Source organism: Protopterus annectens, chromosome 8.part0 (assembly GCF_019279795.1).
Source record: "Protopterus annectens isolate FY-2018-M chromosome 8.part0, PAN1.0, whole genome shotgun sequence".
Lineage (NCBI taxonomy): Eukaryota > Metazoa > Chordata > Ceratodontiformes > Protopteridae > Protopterus > Protopterus annectens.
In genome coordinates, this window is record NC_056741.1 from 146,844,705 (window position 1) to 146,866,827 (window position 22,123).

Sequence of the window (22,123 nt, forward strand, 5' to 3'; positions counted from 1 at the left end):
CTGTGTAGTTCAAGCCAGTTTAATTGCTTTAAACTTTAACAAATTTTATCATGGCTAATCCTTTCCATGCTGTGAATGATATGCAAGACTCACAACAAAGGTGAAGTCCAGTTTGGAGGATTTATTATGCTTCAGTTCTCTAAGATGAGATTCTTAGAGATATGTTAAACAAGGGCACATACTGTACAGCTAGCGTAATAATTTTGACATTCTTACCCAGATTAGATTATAAAGCCCACTAGTAGTGGAAGATCTTAATATCCTGAACAGGATCAGTTAACTTTCACTTGTATGAAAATGCTGGTATTTCTTTTGAGTAAACCACATGTATGAAAAAAGAAAACCATTTGCATAAGGTGCTTTCATAATTAGCAAGTGGCTTCCTGTAAGGGAAACTACATTATAAAGCTTCAAGAAAATCTCTCTCATGTGTAAATGGTCCCTTGTTATACAAAAATGTCATATGAATTATTTATTTTATTTTGAGTGAATAGCTTTTAGCAGTAGAAAAATAACTGCTCAGTTCATAGGTTCATAGATGGACACTAGGCAAGTAGTTATGGAGTCCACATATGAACCTAATAAAATAAGTCAACGTACCTCATTCTTGGGTTTGCTATGCTTCATTTGTGCTTGCTGCCTTTTCAACCTACCCAGGGTGAATTTATGAAAGTTCATCCAGGTGAGAAGATTCAGTTGAAAGTACCTGGGTCACTACTTTGGCCTGAGGAAAAGCTTGTTCCAAAGGTGTTGTGTTAAAAACCTAACCCACCGTTAGCTCTAGTTTATTTACAGAGGGAGATTAAGATCCTTGGTGTAGATATTTGAGGATCCACTGGTTTTATGAAGGTGAAGGAGGCTGACAAGGACAGAGTCACTCATGACTTGGAAGGTTAAGCACAGGGCACCATGAAGGAGTCTGGAGGAGACAGCGCACTGTGAGAGGATAGATAATCCTATTTCTTGGTCAAAAAATGTTTGGGTCTGTTAAGCTGAACAGCACACTTATGAGAAGTACATGCTGAAGGAGGCATTTATTTTAATAACAGAGCCTGATATGGGATGATTAGAAGGTTCCGTGGCTTGCTTTGATCTAAAGGAAATGCCTTTGGAGATTAGCTGGACTACAAAGAATGCTTTATGAACTATGATGAAAACATGGCGGTCAAATAGTGTGTTGGAATGCAGGCACCCAAGCCTCTGATAACTGTGTTGGCTTGGAAGGGCACATTTAATGTGGCATGAGGTGGGGAATTAGTCTTCTCCAAGCAGAAGCATGCTGCATTTATTAGCATTTAGTTTGAGACCATAGTTGTTACACAAAGAGATGGCATAGTCAAGTATCTGAGTTTCACTAGTAGAGCTGACAGTTGTCCGCAATTTACAGTCATTAGCAAACTTAGTCAGCCATAGGCCTTGAAACTTGTTAGATATCAGAAAAAGGAAAGGAACCAAGATTGAACCTTGCAGGACACCACTAGTGACAGTCTCACATTCAAAAGAAGCACCAGCTACCTTTATTGTGCAAGTTATTCCTGATAGCAAATTGGATGTTCAGCAGATGAAAGATGAATCTATGCTGAGTTGTGTTAGCTTATAAATAATGTCTGCATAGAGACTGTATTAAAGGCTTTGGCCAGGTCAAGATAGGCGATATGCATAGAATAACTGTTGTTCATGGCTTCTGTGACCTTTTCAAAGACTGGATTTAGGAGGCAGAATCTACATTTGACAAAGCAAAGTTGATTAAGGTGTAAGGCCAGAAGATTACCTACATATAAGTTAAAGAAGTCAGATATGATACACTCCATTACCATGCATACAATACTTGAAAGACTAATAGGCCTATACCTGTTTGGATCAGGTTGGCTGCCCTTATGTATTGTCATCACTGTGGCAGTGTTCCAAGTATCAGGGACAGATCCTTTAGCTAGGACTAGATTAAAACATTTAAGAAGAGGTTCAGACAGGCTATGTTTGGTGATGATAAAGGAGCAGCCCAGTATATTATCAGGATCCATGGATGCAGTGTACTTGATTTTGGATAGGGGCAATAGGACTTGATAGACGGCAATTTTGTGGGGGTGAGACAATCTGGGAATGGGGTGACAACATGAGGGGTAGGTGGTGTGAAGCTGGAACTAACTTAATCTGCTAGAAAATTGTCTAGTGACTCGGGATCTAAGTACAAAATATTGTTATAAATATGCTCGGAGCATTACATGGTATCTTCTGTCATAGTTGAAGAAGAGTCTTTTGTTGTATTAGTGAAGGTAGCAACTCTATGTTTGTATTCAACATTACACTTTTTAGTGATACACTTGAGGTTCTTGCTAAGCTGTCTCAGGATTTTTGTGATGTTGAGATGAAGCTTTATTATAGATGATAAACAGTTTCTTCATTTTATTGTCCAAGTGTTTTAATGCGAAAGTTCTACTATAAAGGTCTGCACTTAAATTTCCCCCTCTTAATTCAGATAGTTGATAACATCTTCTAATTTAGCACCGTCTCCTTTCCACACAATAATTATGTAATTAATAAAGCAAAGATACATACGTTGCATGGATTCTCTGTTGTTAAAAACATAGTCCTCCTCCCACTAAGGAAACTGAACTCTTTTAGAAAATCGGGGCTCAATTATTATTGCTCCATAAAAAGCATACTAGAACTCAGAAAACTACCCCACTGTTTAAAAGACTATTAAATGTCTGATATGGGACTGATTAATGCTGACATTACACACTAATATTATACATGATAATATTGTTATAAACAAATATCAAACACTGTAAATATTTTACAGTGAAAATAATTGACATTGGTGCTGTTTTCTGATACTTTTACTCATTTAAGCTAAGTGATTTCTTAATTAGATGGCACACCTGAACAGATCCCCAGGGCCTTAATGCTTTATTTTTAACATATTTCCACCTTAGCAATTATAGCTATGGTTTTCAGCCTATTTAGTTGTTCACTTGTAGATTTATACACATGTTCATTAATATTATGATATGTTTTTTACGGATTCACTTTAGAAGATTGAATTCCCAAAACCTCGAACCTCATATGGTCGAGACCAAAAGATCGAGTTTTGGAAACTCGAACTTCTAAAATGAAACGCAAAAAAAAAAAAAAAGTCAAACATTGCTTTGCACCCCCACAACCCCCTACTTAAATATACCAACTCCGAGATCGCGCTACAGTGGGGAAAAGGGAAATCTCCCATATTGCGCTGTATGCGGAAGTGCAAAACGGGAGATTTCCCACTTCCTGTCAACACCACAAAAAAGATAACAACATTATGTACACACAGAGCATACAAGAAGCCTTGCCTCTGTGTGCACGTAACGTTTTAAGGTAAGTAAAGTGTTATTTTTTAAAACTTTACATATTCGATATACTGAAATGTCGATCATATGGTCTCGACCGTATGACATTCGAGATTTCAGTATTTCGATTATGTAAAGTGCTTCCGTTTTTTACTCACAAACCTGATGGAGTATTTATTTGGTTTGAAAGTTTTCAGTTTATAAGTTACTAATATTTTATTCTGATAGATGTCTAGTGGTAGATCTTTTTGTTAGTTAGTTAGTTAGTTAGTTAGTTAGTTAGTTAGTTAGTCATTTCATTAGTGAGTTGGTTTCTTAATTAATAACGTTTGGATTAGTAGGTTAGCCTTAATAAGCTGTTCTTATATATTTTAATTTGTCTCCAGCTTTGTAGTTTCAGTTCCACAGTAGCACAGTCTCAGATTAGACTATGGTGTTAAAGGGGAAGGGGGACTCGGTTAAAGGAATGAGTTTAATGCTTTTATTGCTCTTAACAGAACCACCCTCTGTAACCACCTCCTTGCTCAAAATAATCTGATTATATATAAATAATGAATGTCTTTAATGTTTTTCATTATACTCAACTAGGATTGCTTGTTTGTGTGTTTCAGTAAAGGGTTTTCCATTCTTAACTCAACTGTGGACTACCTACTATTTGATTTTATTATTTTCTAGTAGGTATTTTAAAGTCCTATTTTTATTAGTGAACTTTGTGCAGAACATATTTTAAGGAATGAACTTCACATCCTCCAGACTGCGCAGTTTCTGCTTGGTTTATTTAGGTCATTTTCATGGACAGTGGGGTGCATGGAGAAGAAGCTGTAGTTAGAAATTATGTGATAGTTTAATTAATGGTAATTTGAAGATGTATACATTCTAGGTTGGGGTCATGGGGTATCTGCCTTGATACAATGGGCTCCAAGATGTCACAGTGGTGTAGTGAGTTGCATTGTTGCCTTACAGCAAGGGGATCTCAGGTTCAGTTCTCAGCTTGGGTGCCTTCTGTGTGATATCCACATTTCCACTCAGTGTTTGCATGAGTTTTGTCTCAGTTCTCTGGTTTCCTCCCACATCCCCAAAACATGCAGCAGGTGGATTAGTGAATCTATGTGTATGTGTGTGTGTGTGTGTGTGTGTGTGTAATATGGAAGAAAAGCTTGGCAATCTACTTCTATTCTCTACTTACCTTGTAAACTATGTGGATGGTAGCGGCTGTTCACAGAATTACTATAGGAGCCAGATGTGACCTGTAAATCTGGATGGATGGGCTTCAAGAGAAGAACGTACATTTGATTGCAGTTACTAATTTATTGTCTGATTATGCTGCATTCTGTGTCATTTTGGGTGGTGAAATCTGATGCAGATTACAGAAAACACTGTACTCACTATATGCTGTTTCTTCTCATAACTGCATCCAGATGTTACAGAATCAGAAAATAATTGGACAGCTGCTCTATACAGACTAAATAAAATCACAAGTTAATTAAACTTTTTATATAGTTCAGTGAAGTAAGTAAAGTAAAAACTACACTTTTTAAATCAGAAAGTTCACTTTACACAATGACAACTTAATCGTAGGAAATAGAAACAGGAAAAAAAAATCTTTGCACGTGATCCTTAAGATCACTGAATTCAATTATTCTTGGGCTTAGCTGGCTAGCCTTCTCAGTGGTTTTGTCATCTGCATGCCTCATGTGTACCTATGAACCTATGAAAACACGGTACTTAAATTTGGTTGCATTGATAGCTGTCAAAGAGATTACCAGTGGGAGTTTGCTGGGAGGTGTGCAGACAGCACAGCTATGTTCAGTTAAACATGTAGTGGTTGTTGTGTGTACGAAAGGTGACTCCTCTTATGTTTAATATACTTACTGCATTGGCAGTTTTTCAGTTGATTGTTGTTGTATAGCGAATGGATTCAACTGTGAAGGGTATCTAAGAAGTATACTGCTGGTGTCGCAACACTGGTCTAAGTGCACCTAGCCGTAACCCAGAGGAAACAAAGGGTTGTCCTTGAGTTCATTCTCTGCTTTCTCCTTTATTAATAACTAAGAATATGCAGATTATGGCAGCACAGTAGAATAGAGTTCTTCACTGTACAACTATCTTTCTTTAAATGTATTTGAAAAACAGGAACAGCCAATCAGAAATGTCGTCATCAGGCAAGCTGAGGCAGGTCTAGAAGACAAAGCAAGGCTATTGCTCCTTCTCTCACAAGCAGCAGCAAATCAGTACTGCCGCCACATACACACACAAAAACAATTATTAGACACTCAGTAAATTGCTTTACATTATTCAAAAAATAGCTTTGTGTTGTTTATATAAAGCTGTATATATGCAATAAATCATGTAATTTGTTTCTTATGTAGTAGAATGTAGTTACTAAAAATAATGTTGTACTCTAAGTACACAGTCAAGCTACATAATCCTGTACATATTTTCATTAATCAATCCCTTTTTCAAAGTCCATAGGTTTGAGTATCAAATTTTTGGACTTTAGATCTTCTACCACCTTGACTAACATAACCATACATTTTTGTTTCTTATTAACAGTAAAACTGTATAGTACATTCTCAAAAATAGAACAAGTGCACCACTGCTTAATCAGGAGAGGTAGCTTGTTACATCATCTAGGTTGATGCTCCCAGGAATTAGCAAAGAAACCCGCTTCTTAGGTTCATAGGTTCATAGGTAGGTACTAGGCTATCGGCCCTGGGGCCTATACAAGCCCAACCAAAAAGGTACCCTGGCTTTTGCCACCCAAGAAAATTATTTTCCTGTGCCACTGTTGAGCAGAGCCACAGAGGTGATGCCCGGGGTGAATTTCCTATTTCCTATTCAATCATCAAGATTTTTCTTGAAGAGTGCTAATGAGGAGCTTTGTTTGATATAGATAGGTAGTTTATTCCAGAGTATGGGAAGTCTCTGGGACAGGAATCTATCCCTCCAGCATGTTCTGTTTATTGTGGTGACAAGGTTTAGGTCCCTAGAGCGTGTAGCTCAGAGGGATTGGGATTTCTTTAAGTGGAGCATGTCCAACAGCTCTGGGTTTGATATAGCTTTGTATGTTAAGCAGAGATCACCTCTGAGTAGGCGATATGCGACGGAGTAAAGCTGGAGTTTTTTGAGACGGTCTGCATAGGGTATCTGTCTGAGGCCGATAATCCTCTTTGTGAGATATTTCTGCGGCATTTCCAGTTGTTGTAAATGTCTTGTGATGTACATACCAAAAGGGGCATTGTACTCTATAATGGGTCTAATGAGTGATGAGTAGGGGGGAACAATGACCTCTTTTTTTCTGGATGAGGAACCTTTTGTGATGAGGTGTGCCACATAGAAGGATTTCCTGACTACTGTGGCGATGTGATTATCAAAGGAGAGACTACTGTCCACCTGTATCCCAAGGTCGCTTATCACACTTTCGGTGTTAAGTATACTACCGCCTATGTTGTAGTTCATGGGTACAGAATTTTTACCAAAGGGGATGACAGTGCACTTTTTGGCATTGAGCTTGAGGCCATGGCTTTGACACCAGGCATCTGTCTCAGTGAGGCCCTTTTGTAGGATGTTCACATCGTTAGGAGTTTTGATTATGGCTCCTAGTTTGCAGTCATCTGCTAACTTCGTTAGCCAAAGACCTTATGTGTTAGCCTTTAGTTCAGAGAAGTAGATAACCAACAGGAGAGGACCCAGGACTGAACCCTGTGGTACTCCACTTGTCACTGGTCTGAAGTTGGATTTGGAGTCTGCTACTTTCACAGTGTGGGTTCTGTCAGTGAGCCAGTTGGCAACCCATCTTGTGACATAGGGATTTATACCTAGTTTAGTGAGTTTATCTATAATTCCAGAGTGGGAGATGGTGTTGAAAGCCTTGGCAAGATCTAGATAGGCTGCGTGAACCACCTTACCCTTGTCTATGGCTTTGGTGACTGCTTCAAAGAAGTCTGTCAGGTTTAGGAGACATGATCTGTCTTTTACAAACCCAAACTGGGTGGGGTCCAGAGTTTGGAGATTAAGAATGTCTTTGTTTATAAGTTCCATGATGATACGTTTCATGGCCTTGCAGACCAGGCTCATCAGGCTAATAGGGTGGTCATTCCCGGGGTCGGTGGTGGCTCCCCCCTTGTGGAGTGGGATAACCGTTGCTGTGCGCCAATCAGCAGGCACAAAGCCTGAGGTGAGACTATGACTGAACATGGTACTTAGGTGGGGTGTCAGATCATTCTGTAGTTTATGTATAATGCAGCCTGGGATGTTGTCTAGTCCCATGGATGCTGTGTTCTTGGCTTTGGAGAGTGTGGTTTTTACCTGTGCAGCCATGACTACAGGAACTTTGCATTCTTCCAGTATAGAGATGGGCTCTTTGGGGGGTGAGAGGGGGGTAAAGTTAGCACTGAACCTGTCTGCCAGGATGTTGGCAATATCAGTTGGGTCTGTATATTTAGTGCCATTGAGCTGTAACTCAGAGCAGATCTGAGTGTTGCCATTGAGATTCTTGACATAGCTATAGAATGTTTTGTGGTTGTCTTTAGAATCAGTGGTGATTTTGGTTTCGTAACTAACTTTGGAGGATTTTATCAGGGATCGCAGCTTCTTACTGAGGCTGACCAGGGAGCTTCTCCACTCATGGGATTTTACTCTCTTTTGCAACAGTTTCTTCCTTCTGTTGTACAGTTTGTTTATGGCAGGGGACCACCAGGTTGGCTTCCTTTTTTGGAGGATAGCATCTTGGTTCTGTTTGGGATTGCATGATCCATGCACTCATGTAAGTGCTTATAAAGTGGAATTGTGTAGGATTCAGTAGTCGTAACTGTATTGTCCATCTGCATGGGTGTCATGAAGTTCACCACTTCTGTCTTAAGAACCATGAAGTTGGCTTTGGAGAAATTTTTTACCATGGTTTCCTTAATGGGTGGTGGGGGCAGGATGTGGATATCTAGGGTAATTAGCTTATGGTTGGATTGGACCAATGAGGCGTTGACTTCAGGTGTGGAACACCGGTCACTCATGTTGGTAATGACTAGATCTAGGATATTGTTGCCCCTGATGGGGGTGTGGATAAGTTGATCCAGGGCATTGGAGTTTATGAATTCCAGAAAGCGTTGAGTGAAGGAGCTGGTACATGAGTAGTTTTTCCAGTTAATGGTGGGGTAGTTGAAATCGCCCATTATTAGGGTGTTTGGTTGAACCCTAATATTTTCCAGTACATCAAGAAAAGAGGAGTGGGAATCCTGGGGCATGGTGGGTGATCTGTAGCAAGCTACAATTTGGATTGCAGTTTTGCCCAGAGTTAGTTGCACTTGAATAACCTCTGCATTATGCTGAGCAACTAGCCTGAAGGTGTGGATATCCTTAATGAATATGGACACACCTCCACCTTTGGTGTTTCGGTCCAAGTTACATGGTCGAAAAGTGTGGTATGAGTTATAGCCTAGTAGTGCAGGGGTGCTCTCTGGAGCCTTGAACCAGGTCTCACTCACTGCACAGATATCGATGTTCTCCATTTTAAGGAGTGCCTCGAGTGAGTGCATTTTGAGATTTAGACTTCTAGCATTAAGTAGCATCACCCTCAATTTTTGCTTGCCTGTTCCTGTTACAGTGGTGAATTTGTCATTTGAACCATGCCTAAAAAAGGCACTATAGGGGTGGCAAAAACCTTAGCCAGTATCCAGAATCCCAAGGGTGACAGGTGCAGGCCACCTCCAGCAAAGCACCGTGGTCTGTCGACCATGTCATCCCAGGAAGACAGATACTGGATCCCTTTAGAATGACACCAGAAGCTTAGCCAATTGTCAAAGTCAATCATTTTGTCCTTGTACTGCGGCATCATTCTGGGTGATGGCAGAATGCTACTCAGGGCTAGGGTCATACCTGCCTGGGCTACACAATCGGAGTGCTCTTCCATGTCTCTTTTCATGTCTAGGGAGGTACGTCTCAGGTCGTTCACACCAACATAGACAATGACAGAGTCATATTTGTACTTGTTGTGGAGTGCCCTGAGTGCGTGGGATATGTGGCAGATCCTGGCACCCAAAAGGCAGCTGACAGTAACCTTCTCCTTGTTTAGCCTGGTGAGTGGAACATCAGTGTTCCTGACTATAGAGTCACCTATGACTAGTGTGTTGTGTATGTTGTTTTGCCTTATTGGCTGTGGTTGAGTGGCACACTGAGTCTGCAGGCTATGTGTCATTTGGGTTGTGTAGGGGGGTGGAGGTTGCTTGCATTTTTGCTTTGGAGGTCTCTGTTGCTTGAGCAGATTATTACTGAGAGCCTCTGCGAATGTTTTTGTATTTCTATGTGTGTATTTTGGTGGTGTAGATTTAGTGAGACTATGTGATGAGTGTGGTGTGGTGCAAGTGTTTACCTTCTCCTCTTGACTGTCAAGTTCAGTCTTGATTGGAGAGAGCTTTACCTCCAGTTTGGCTAGATAAGTGCATCTCTCACAGGTTGTAGTGTTGGGTGGTAGGAGGAGAGGGTTGTCTGTGTACATGAGGCAATTTCTACATTGCCCCAAGATGCCCAGATTCATCAGATAAACAGGAGAGAACACTGGGAGCTGACCCTTGGACATGCCTGAATAAAAAACTATTTTCCTCTAGATAAGTGAGGAAAGTGAGCACAAGAGCTGTTTTTCTCTAAGCAAGTGAGGAAAGTAAGCACCAAAACTGTTTTCCGCTAGGTAATGAGGAAGGTTGAGTGTTGTAGCAATTAGTAAGTTATTTAGTGCTTACAAGTTCTGAACAAGTGCTGATAACGAATAAGCAAATTCAAGTGCTAACACTGAGAATCTGTATCTGGACTAAACTAGTTACAAGAAAGAGGGGAAACAAGTGCAAATGTGGACTTTTAATTCAGAAAGTTGAGAGAGATGGAAAAACTGCCCAAACGGCCAATAACTACAATTTCTGGGCCAGAACCACTCCTTATGTGGTAGATAGGTTACCTAGTGCTTACCACTCCCACTGATAAGCTAGAAGGCTTCCCTCCAACACAGAAAGCTTGGGGGGGGGGTTCAGAAGCTTACATACAGTCCTGGATACAGCAAATCTGAATCTAGACTACACTAGTTACAGTTAAGGTATTTTTTTCTATATATATTTGTGTTAACGGATGCGATAAAAATGCCGTTTCCATAATGCAGAATTTTATGACTCAGAGTCACATTGGCCGCGATAAGGAAAGACCATATAACTGGCTAATTTGCACGTCTGAATCACTGTTACCTCCTGCTAGTGGAGATCAGCACTTCCTGTGATGGCTAACAGTGGTGAGCCAATCATCTTATTACAGGTACCTCCCTCAGTCACTCTCCTATACACAAACATTCAGTAAAACACACACATGCACACAAAACACATATTTTTGTTTCTGTTCTTCTCACCCTGTCAGTATAAAACCACAAAGATATTGAAAGCAGTTTGAAAAAATGTTTATTTTCAAATAGATAGCAGCATATCTGAGCTATCCTAACAAAAATGTTGTATGAACACTAGCATAAAACTATATAACATACTTCATGCATCTTTTCTCTGATTTAATCCTGCTACTCAGCAGAGATTAATTTACCTTTTACTATACTAAACTGTATATCATGTCAGTAGTGCTCTCTAGGACTAAAAAGCATTATTATCTTCTTATCTCAAAGACAAATTTTCTTTTAGAACTTCATTCATCTAATAAAGGAATACCAAAGTTTGCCCTGTGCTGCAGTTCCATTTTTCAAAATATAGTCTTTTGTGAGTTCACATTCTGTTGCCCTAATCACCCTCCGTTGTCATTCACTGAAGATGCTTCAGGGTCTGCTCATTTTGGTAAGTTTCCATTTATCCTTCCTGTTTTTGTCACTGCTTTCGCTGGAGGTTCTCCATAAGTTTTTCTTTTTTTTTTTTTTTTTTGCTCAACTCATAAGGTCTTCAGTGGAGGAATGCTTTACTATTACACCCCCAGGCTCCTGCTGGCTCTGCCAAATATTAAGAAGTTTGTGGCCTCTTCTTATAACCATTTATCATTAGTATAAAACCACTAAGACACTGAAAGCAGTTTGTAAAAATATTTATTTTCTGAATAGATAGCAGCACATCTAAACTATACTAATAACAAGCTTAGACGAACACTAACATAGCACAATTACACAACTAGATACATGGCTCAAGTCTTCTGGAAAATGCCTTCCAATCAGAGTTCTCATTTTAGATTGACAGTAGAAATATGCTATTATTATTCAGAGACTGTCAGTCAGCATATTTCTCATATACTCTGCACTTTCTTCTGATTTCATTTGCATAGTTATACAAACAAGCTGTACCAGTTATGGAATAAGGAACAGACGGAGGCCATTCCTTTGTTTCAAAACAAAGCAGCACTGTGAAGTGTATCTAGTATGCAATATTATACAGTTTGCTGTAAATGTTTCTGGTCTGAAATACAGAAATCCATCTTATCAGTTATAATGTCTGAAATAGTTCTAGAGAAAATCCATCCTGACATGTAAATTTTCTGATAATTCAGTAGAGGTGTAACAAACCTGTTCCTGTTGTCAGAACATCCCAATGTCTTCTTTTCCCTACCCTGGTATTTCATGTATGATTACAGTCAGTCCATAATGCCAGATATTTAAGTTTCACACTTAATATCCTTAATGAAATGCTTAGTCACACAAAGGATGCTATCCTAGTACCTTTCTAAGATCATAGGAGGAATAATTAAAAATCAGTCCATGATTTTGTCATTGTCTTTATGTATTGTGATATGAGGTTGACAGATATACTTAGCATTCCTGGTCCTTCTCCCTTGTAAGTTAGGAGCTGCTTCACAGCTGAATAATGACTGAAATCCTTATTAGAAGACAAAAAATGCTACCCTAATTTATCAGTTAGCACAGTGTGTTAACGGTGAGGTTTCCTGTGCCATGGTTGCAGGGTTTCAATCTCTTTCTTCCTTTAATTAACTTTTTTATTCTTATGTCTTAGATTTTACAGATGACATGCCTGTTTTTTTAGTGGTTTGCCACTGGATTAATCCCCTCTAGGGGAGCTAGGAGGGTGCTGAGTATGAATCCATTTTAGTGCTTTTAAGGCACACTATTCAATGTATCCCTGGTGTCTAGTTATTCCCCACTGTGTGTTTTTTTAATCATGTCCCTTTATGGAATGATATATAGAGTATCCCTGGTGCCTAGTGTTCCACCCATACATAAGTGAAAAGTTTGCCCTGGTGTCCAGTGTTCCCCAACATGTTATGTATAAGTGCCACTGAGGCACAAGTTTAAAGACTTATCCCAGGTTACTGGTTTATAGGTTCATAGATGAATTCTAGGCTAGAACCTACTTGGACTGCAGGTCAGAGATTGCCTTCTATATCAAGGAATGATATCAGAGTACAGACAAAGAGACAGAACTAGGGGGTCTTAAATGAAAGACCAGCACTGGTAGAGTTATTAGTAGAATCTAGAACAGAAGTGGCCATTAAGAAAGAAATAATTACTAGAGCATATAAAATACTGCATGATAACTATAAGAATCAATCAGAAGAGGTTAAGAAAAATTGGGAAGAGAGACTGGATAAGCAATTCACAAAGAAACAATGGGAGGGTATATGTATGTCTCCCAAATATGCAACAAAATCTAGAAGATTTAGGGTCTTTGCCTGAAAGTGTTTACATAGATATTTTTATACCCCAAGCAGGCTCCAAAGAATCTTTCCTCAGATAGACAGCAAATGTTGGAGATATGATAGGGAAGAAAGGGATAACTGGGAACATATTTTCTGGGAGTGTAATGAGTTGGCTAACTTTAAAGATTAAACCAGAAAATGAAGCACTACTGTTGCGAGTCCCAAACACTCTTTTATTATTACAAAAAATTAAAATTAAGCGCTTTTGTCAATCCACTTTGACTTCATCAGAATTAACTTGAACAACAGTTAAAAAACATTTTTATACTGTTAATTTGCCCATGATTGGTTAAACATTTCCCAATAGTAAACAAGCATGTTAAAACAATTAGTGTTTAAACATACCAAATAATATTCTAATTAAAACAGAAGAAATAAAACAATTATTTTTCTAAAAAATGTATGTTTTTCAAACGAGCATTTGTATGAAAAAAAGAACAAGAGGGATACAAATGCTTTGTATAAACACAGTATACAATGTGATGGTCACACAGGTTTTAAATTTGTTATTCTTGATACAATAAATATAGAAGCTAGGGGTGGGGTTTGGCGGAATGCACTATATAAAAAAGAGTTTTTGTGGCAATTGAGGTTAGCAGCAAATTTCCCCCCAGGTTTAAATGATTATTTAAGTCTCTTACCTATTCTTAAGGAAAAAGCAGAACATATTTAATTGTTCTTTGCAGCAAGTGCAATTTTGTTTAAACTTTAGAAGTAGCAGAGTACAATGAGGGAATATACAACATAAAAGTTTCATCCTTGGTTTTTAAAATGTGTTTGAAAAACATACATTTTTTAGAAAAATAACTTTTATTTCTTCTGTTTTAATTAGAATATTATTTGGCATGTTTAAACACTAATTGTTTTAACATGCTTGTTTACTATTGGGAAATGTTTAACCAATCATGGGCAAGTTAACAGTATAAAAACGTTTTTTAACTGTTGTTCAAGTTAATTCTGATGAAGTCAAAGTGGATTGACGAAAGCGCTTAATTTTAATTTTTTGTAATAATAAAAGAGTGTTTGGGACTCGCAACAGTAGTGCTTCATTTTCTGGTTTATTTGTTTCTTCAGAGGACTATTGCACCACTTTCTCCTTGGTTTACTATGACTTTAAAGATTCTCTGCAGGCTGCTCTGTCAGAGATGCTAAGTGAGTAAATTGGAGTGACTAGGGAAATGATTGTTTTGCGCTACGATACAGATTTGGAATTGCCTGGATATAGTAAGGCCTTCCTGAGTCTAATTATGATGGTTGCCAAATTAGCAATTACTAGAAAATGGAAATTAAAGTCTAAACCAACTTTACTAGAAGTAACAACAACTGGAACTGGGATCTTTAGAAAATTACACAGGAAAAAATGGGAAATGTGGGATCACAACATACAGAAGAGGAATGATGCTTAAATAGAAGGTGGGATCTGAATGAGCTATGTAATGGTTGACTGACAATGACAGGATATATTAAAAGTGATGTATAATATTTGCAGCTACAGTTCTGTCAGCATGGTTTGTAAGGTATACTGTTTGCAACAGAGATTGTGCCGCTATGATTTATTTTCATTTATATAACTGCAAGATTGTCTGTGTCACACATGATAATTTAATAAAGATGTTTCTTGTAAAAAAAATACATGCAGAGGAGGATTGAGGTTTAAAAGAAGGCAGGAATTGAATGAGCTATTAATGTTTGACTGACAATGACTGGATATATTATAAGTGATATATAATGTTTGCAGCTACAGTTGTATCAGCATGGTTTGTAATGTATAATGTTTACAAAGAAAATTGTGTTAGGATGGTATATTTTCATTTTTATAAATGCAAGATTCCCTATGTCATACATGATAATTTAATAAAGATGTTTCTTGTTAAAAAAATACAACTCCAGCCTGGAAAAGAAATACTAGGCTAACCCTAAAGGGGCATTTTAAGCTTAGTCAAAAATTTGAGGTCAGAATCAAATGCTGTCTATGAGATGAAGGCCTTAACCATTATGCCAAACCTTCCCAGGGTAGTTCACCACACTGAAAATCCAAAGAAATAGTGCTACAAGTGCTCCAGAAAAAAAACAGGTAAAATAAAGGAGCACAACGTTGTGAGTCCACAGTACTATTTTAATATTAAAAATAATAAACCAAAGTTGTTAAGCGCTTTCATCAACTAGTATGACTTCTTCAGAACAAACTACCATTGAAAATTTTCACATTTAAATACATGTTGCTGGTTAATCATTGGTTCTAATCCAACCAATTCCATCAATGAAAAATCACTACTCATGAATATATAAACACCAGCTGGTTAAAATAAAATAAAATAATTTTACACAGTAGTGAATATAAAAGAGATAAAATATTCTCAAAACATAAATAATATAAAATACTAGTCCATTACAATGTGAACTCATCATACAAAAAATATGTGTATATAATCACAAATATGTTTACAAATGGCTTTGATATTACTAAACTGAATCTGCCTTTTCCTTAAGAATTGGCATTATAGTGATATGCTCATTGAGCCCTGGTGGATAATCAGCAGCTAGCCTTAATTTCCACAATAGCTCCTTTTTATACAACACATTTTGCCAATCCCCACCCCTTGCTTCCACTGTTACAAATTCAAGTATACCAAACTTGAAACATGTAAACTTGGTACATAAAATGCTATGCTTTTATAATGCATTAGTATCTTTGTTGTTTTTAATATCATAAAGATGTTCATATATTCTAGTTTTGAACATTCTCTCTGTCTTCTCTATATAAAAGGAAGAACAGGTACTGCACCTAGCTATATACACTAATTTACTTGAACAACAATTGCCACTTTTTAAAAAAACATGACTTTTATTTTTATTATCAAGAGAAATAGAGGTATCTTGTAGTATATAAGGACAATAGGAGCACCTGCCACAAGGTTTACTTCCACATCTTTTACCCTGTTTATTGTTGGAAACAAAACCTGCCTCTAACAAGGACTTCATGTTAGGTCCTACCTTTGTAGAAAATATGGGTTTATCACCCAATATACAGAATATCTCAGTGTTTGTTTTAAAGATGTTCCAGTTTTTTGTCAGAATTCCTTTAATCTGAGAGTACAAAGGATTATATTGCACTACACAAGCCTGTTGAAAGTTAGGTGGATCCTGAACTATCATATCAATAGATTTGTTATCTGATTTGTCACCACCAGTACCTAATAAGGGCATGTAAATATCACCCTATTTATTAAGAACATCTGTAAGTATAGGATCAATAAAATGTCCTGGATACCCTCTCTCTAAAAGCATATCCCTTAGATTTTTAAACTCTGTTATCACATCATATTTCATAGTTGTCATCCTAGCTATTCTTATAGCCTGACCCTTTATAATACTTTTTTTCTGATGAATAGGGTGGTGACTAGTATAATGCAAATAATTATTGCAAAATGTGTTTTTACGGTAGATTTTGGAGATAAAGCCATCCTGGCCTTTAATAACCTTAGTATCCAAGAAATTAATTTCTTGTTTATCAAACTGATAGGTGAACTTTAAATATTCTGTAGTTTGATTCAAATACTGGACAAACTCAATTATTTGTTCTTGACATCCTTTCCACAAAATAAAAATATCATCCAAAAATCTACCGTAATATATAACATTGGTGGAAAATAATTCATTTTGAAAAATATACTTATATTCCCAACCCAGGAGAACTAAATTAGCATACAAGGGAGCACAGGCAGCACCCTTAGCAACCCCTTTGAGCTGCTGAAAATATTCTCCTTCAAAAAATATATAATTATTTTCTAATATAAGATTCATTAGATCACATATAAGTAATACTTCATCTGGGGTCAAAGATGAATAAGTGAAAAGTACATCCTCAAACAAGCATAAACCTTCTGCTTTTGGAATACAAGAAAAAAGGTCCTGCACATCTATAGTGAGAAAGAAAATGTCAACTGACCATAATTCTTTCTTGATTTGTCCTAAAAAATCCCATGAGTCCTTTAGTAAATGGGGAAATTTATTCATAATGTGCTTCAATTTTTTATCCACATATACTGCTATATTGTGCGTTTTGGAACCTGCAGCTGCTACGATAGGTCTAAAAGGTGGCTTTCTCAAGTTCTTATGTATCTTAGGTATTCCAAAAATCACTGGAATCTTGGGATATTTGTTCAGTAAAAAATGATAGTCATCCTTTGATATTCTCTGGTCCATTAAAAATAAAGAAGATTATTTACTAACTTAAATCTTGAAGAAAGGAACCTCTTAAAGACCTTAAAGGAAGACAAGGGTATAAGAATTATGACACCTGATAAAGGAGGTGGGGTTGTCTTATATAATTCAGAAGATTATACCAATGATATGCAAAATATACTATTTGAAGCAGATAATTATATCTTTATGTTCCAAAAATGAAATATATATCTCATATCATAGATTAGATAGTTATCTATATGAATATTTAATGGACCAGAGAATATCAAAGGATGACTATGATTTTTTACTGAACAAATACCCCAAGATTCCAGTGATTTTTGGAACACCTAAGATACATAAGAACTTGAGAAAGCCACCTTTTAGACCTATCGTAGCAGCTGCAGGTTCCAAAACGCACAATATAGCAGTATATGTGGATAAAAAATTGAAGCACATTATGAATACATTTCCCCATTTACTAAAGGACTCATGGGATTTTTTAGGACAAATCAAGAAAGAATTATGGTCAGTTGACATGTTCTTTCTCACTATAGATGTGCAGGACCTTTTTTCTTGTATTCCAAAAGCATAAGGTTTATGCTTGTTTGAGGATGTACTTTTCACTTATTCATCTTTGACCCCAGATGAAGTATTACTTATATCTGAACTAATGAATCTTATATTAGAAAATAATTATATATTTTTTGAAGGAGAATATTTTCAGCAGCTCAAAGGGGTTGCTATGGGTGCTGCCTGTGCTCCCTTGTATGCTAATTTAGTTCTCCTGGGTTGGGAATATAAGTATATTTTTCAAAATGAATTATTTTCCACCAATGTTATATATTACAGTAGATTTTTGGATGATATTTTTATTTTGTGGAAAGGATGTCAAGAACAAATAATTGAGTTTGTCCAGTATTTGAATCAAACTACAGAATATTTAAAGTTCACCTATCAGTTTGATAAACAAGAAATTAATTTCCTGGATACTAAGATTATTAAAGGCCAGGATGGCTTTATCTCCAAAATCTACCGTAAAAACACATTTTGCAATAATTATTTGCATTATACTAGTCACCACCCTATTCATCAGAAAAAAAGTATTATAAAGGGTCAGGCTATAAGAATAGTTAGGATGACAACTATGAAATATGATGTGATAACAGAGTTTAAAAATCTACGGGATATGTTTTTAGAGAGAGGGTATCCAGGACATTTTATTGATCCTATACTTACAGATGTTCTTAATAAATAGGGTGATATTTACACACCCTTATTAGGTACTGGTGGTGACAGATCAGATAACAAATCTATTGATATGATAGTTCAGGATCCACCTAACTTCCAACAGGCTTGTGTAGTGCAATATAGTCCTTTGTATGCTCAGATTAAAGGAATTCTGACAAAAAACTGGAACATCTTTAAAACAAACACTGAGATATTCTGTATATTGGGTGATAAACCCATATTTTCTACAAAGGTAGGACCTAACATGAAGTCCTTGTTAGAGGCAGGTTTTGTTTCCAACAATAAACAGGGTAAAAGATGTGGAAGTAAACCTTGTGGCAGGTGCTCCTATTGTCCTTGTGTACTACAAGATACCTCTATTTCTCTTGATAATAAAAATAAAAGTCATGTTTTTTTAAAAAGTGGCAATTGTTGTTCAAGTAAATTAGTGTATATAGCCAGGTGCAGTACCTGTTCTTCCTTTTATATAGGGAGGACAGAGAGAATGTTCAAAACTAGAATATATGAACATCTTTATGATATTAAAAACAACAAAGATACTAATGCATTATATAAGCATAGTATTTTATGTACCAAGTTTACATGTTTCAAGTTTGGTATACTTGAATTTGTAACAGTGGAAGCAAGGGGTGGGGATTGGCAAAATGTGTTGTATAAAAAGGAGCTATTGTGGCAATTAAGGCTAGCTGCTGATTATCCACCAGGGCTCAATGAGTATATCACTATAATGCCAGTTCTTAAGGAAAAGGCAGATTCAGTTTAGTAATATCAAAGCCATTTGTAAACATATGTGTGATTTTATGCACATATTTTTTGTATGATGAGTTCACATTGTAATGGACTAGTATTTTATATTATTTATGTTTTGAGAATATTTGATCTTTTTATATTCACTACTGTGTAAAATTATTTTATTTTATTTTAACCAACTGGTGTTTATATATTCATGAGTAGTGATTTTTCATTGATGGAATTGGTTGGATTAGAACCAATGATTAACCAGCAACATGTATTTAAATGTGAAAATTTTCAATGGTAATTTGTTCTGAAGAAGTCATACTAGTTGATGAAAGTGCTTAACAGCTTTGGTTTATTATTTTTAATATTAAAATAGTACTGTGGACTCACAACGTTGTGCTCCTTTATTTTACCTAGTTCACCACACTCTCCCAATCCCCATTCTCTTTAATTGCTGTTTAGGCATGAATTTAAAAAAGCTATTCCTGTTGGCTAATGTTTTTTACAGCCCCTTGATCCCTGTTCTGTTTAATTGCTGCTCAAGCACGAGTTTACAGAGCTGTCCCAGGTGGCTTGTGGTCCCCCCACCCACTGTTGAAGGCTTTGTTCATTAGTTCAGAGGAGTGTGGAAGTATAGCAGCCTCCCCAGCTCACCTCCACAGACATACACACACACACACACACACACACACGCACACACACACACACACACACACACACACATCACACACAAACATGCACATACAGGACAATCCCCACTCAATTGCACTCACAGACATACTTATCCATTCACTCTTACACATGCACCTACCCTATACCCTTACTACGCATCCTACTGCTATATCCCTGGCAGGCAAACACAAACACACCCACACACACACGCACACACGCACACACGCACACACACACACACACACACACACACACACACACACACACACACACACACACACTCACACACACACACACACACACACACACACACCCACACACACACACACACACACACACACACACACACACACACACACATATGTATCTGTATATACACGGGTCTAGGACACATGCTCGACTAGCATATGTCCGAATCACAAAACATCAGACACACATACACGAAAGCGCTTAGCATCGAAAAGCGCTTCCGTGTACGTATAGTTAAAAAAAAATCTACGTTTCTGCAGGGGGGCTTCACCCCCCTGCACCTCCACACCCCCCTATTTTATTATTCTCACTTCGAGATCACACTACAGTGGGGAAAAGGGAATTTTCCCTTACCCACACTCTAGTCTGACCTATGAAACAGGAACACATACACAGAAGCGCTTGTCGATGTTAAGCGCTTTTGTGTATGTGTGTTCGATGTTTTGTGATTCGGACATATGCTAGTCGAGCATGAATCCAGATCCCATATATACACATATGCTCACATTAACTATTTTTTTATTATTTTATTTAACATTTGTTTAAGTCCAACTTGGAACAAAGCAGTCAATTTTCAGCATAGGCCTGGGGAGAAACGCTTCAGATGTATGGCTTTGTAACATGGGAGGAAACCGGAGCACCTGAAGGAAACCTACACGAACACAGGGAGGACATGCAGACTCCACACCGAAGGCACTCTAGCTGAGAATCAAACTGGAGAACCTCTTTCTGTGAGGCGACAATACTACCACTGCACTCTAAAACTACCTGACCATTAAACTCCCCAGCATTTACCTCTACCGCAATGGATGAACATTGCATTGCTGTATGTGGCTAGAGGCAGCCATGCTGATCTATGCAGCTGACTGATTTTCTAAAAAAATGTAACTAGTACTTTGCTGGGTGTTATATCTGAGAGTACTTTCCCCTAGTCTGTGAGTCACTTGATTGTACAATAGGTCATTTTCAACTGTTTTAGCATGTCAAGTATACCCACATAAGGGTAACATCATATGCGTTTGCCAGATCCATTTGCTAGTTGTATGAACTATCAGATCATCATCAACAGAAACAATCACTTGCAGAGAAATGCTGTCTAAGATAAAAAGTAGGGTGTCCCTTCATAAACCAATATTAATCTTGACATGAGGGCAAGATCTCTGCAGTTTATGTTTGCAACACATCCAGGATATTCTTTTCATTGCTTTATAAAGTATGCATGCTGTCCCTATGGGCTGGTGACTGTCTAGATCTGAAACCACCCCCCTCCTTCCTTTATTAATAGGAATAGCAACTGCGCATTAACACATTTCTGATATATTCATATTTATCATTGATCTATTAAGAACATTATAAGAAATCTGACAATATTATTTTGGTTCTGTATTATATGCATTCTTGTAATGTCTTAAGTTATTATATGTGAACCAAAAATGATTCAATAAAACTCATTTTTCATATAACTGATTATAAGCACTCTTCAGTCAAGTATGTTCAGGGTGGTCATAGGACTCTGCCAGTGGTGTGGTTTATCTTTCCTGTTGTTTGTGATTTTCATGGACAGGATAAGAAGGTGTATATAAGGCCACAAAAGTATCCACAGAATATGGATACAAGGGGTGTATCTTTTTTGTTTGCTTCTGCTGATGTCCTCTTAGCTCCAAGAAGCTCTGATTTCCAGTGTGCCCTGGGGCTGCTGATTATGACACAGTTCAAATGAAGAGCAGCATCTCTAAATTGGAGGTCATGGTTCTCATCTAGAAAGGGGTGGATTGCTGGTTGCAGGTATGAGGCAGTGACTGTTCTATCCTACAGAAGTTTAAGTATCTTGGGGTTGTGTTCATGAGTGAAGTTAGAAAGAATCAAGTCAGGCCTCAGTGGCCTAATGGATAAGGCACTGGATTTCTAAGCCAAGAATTGTGGGTTCAGGTCCCATCTGGGGTGATATAATCTTCTGGGAGGTTGGCGTAATGGTTAAGGTGCTTACCTTAGAAACACAAGGTGCAGATTTTGATTCTCACATTGGG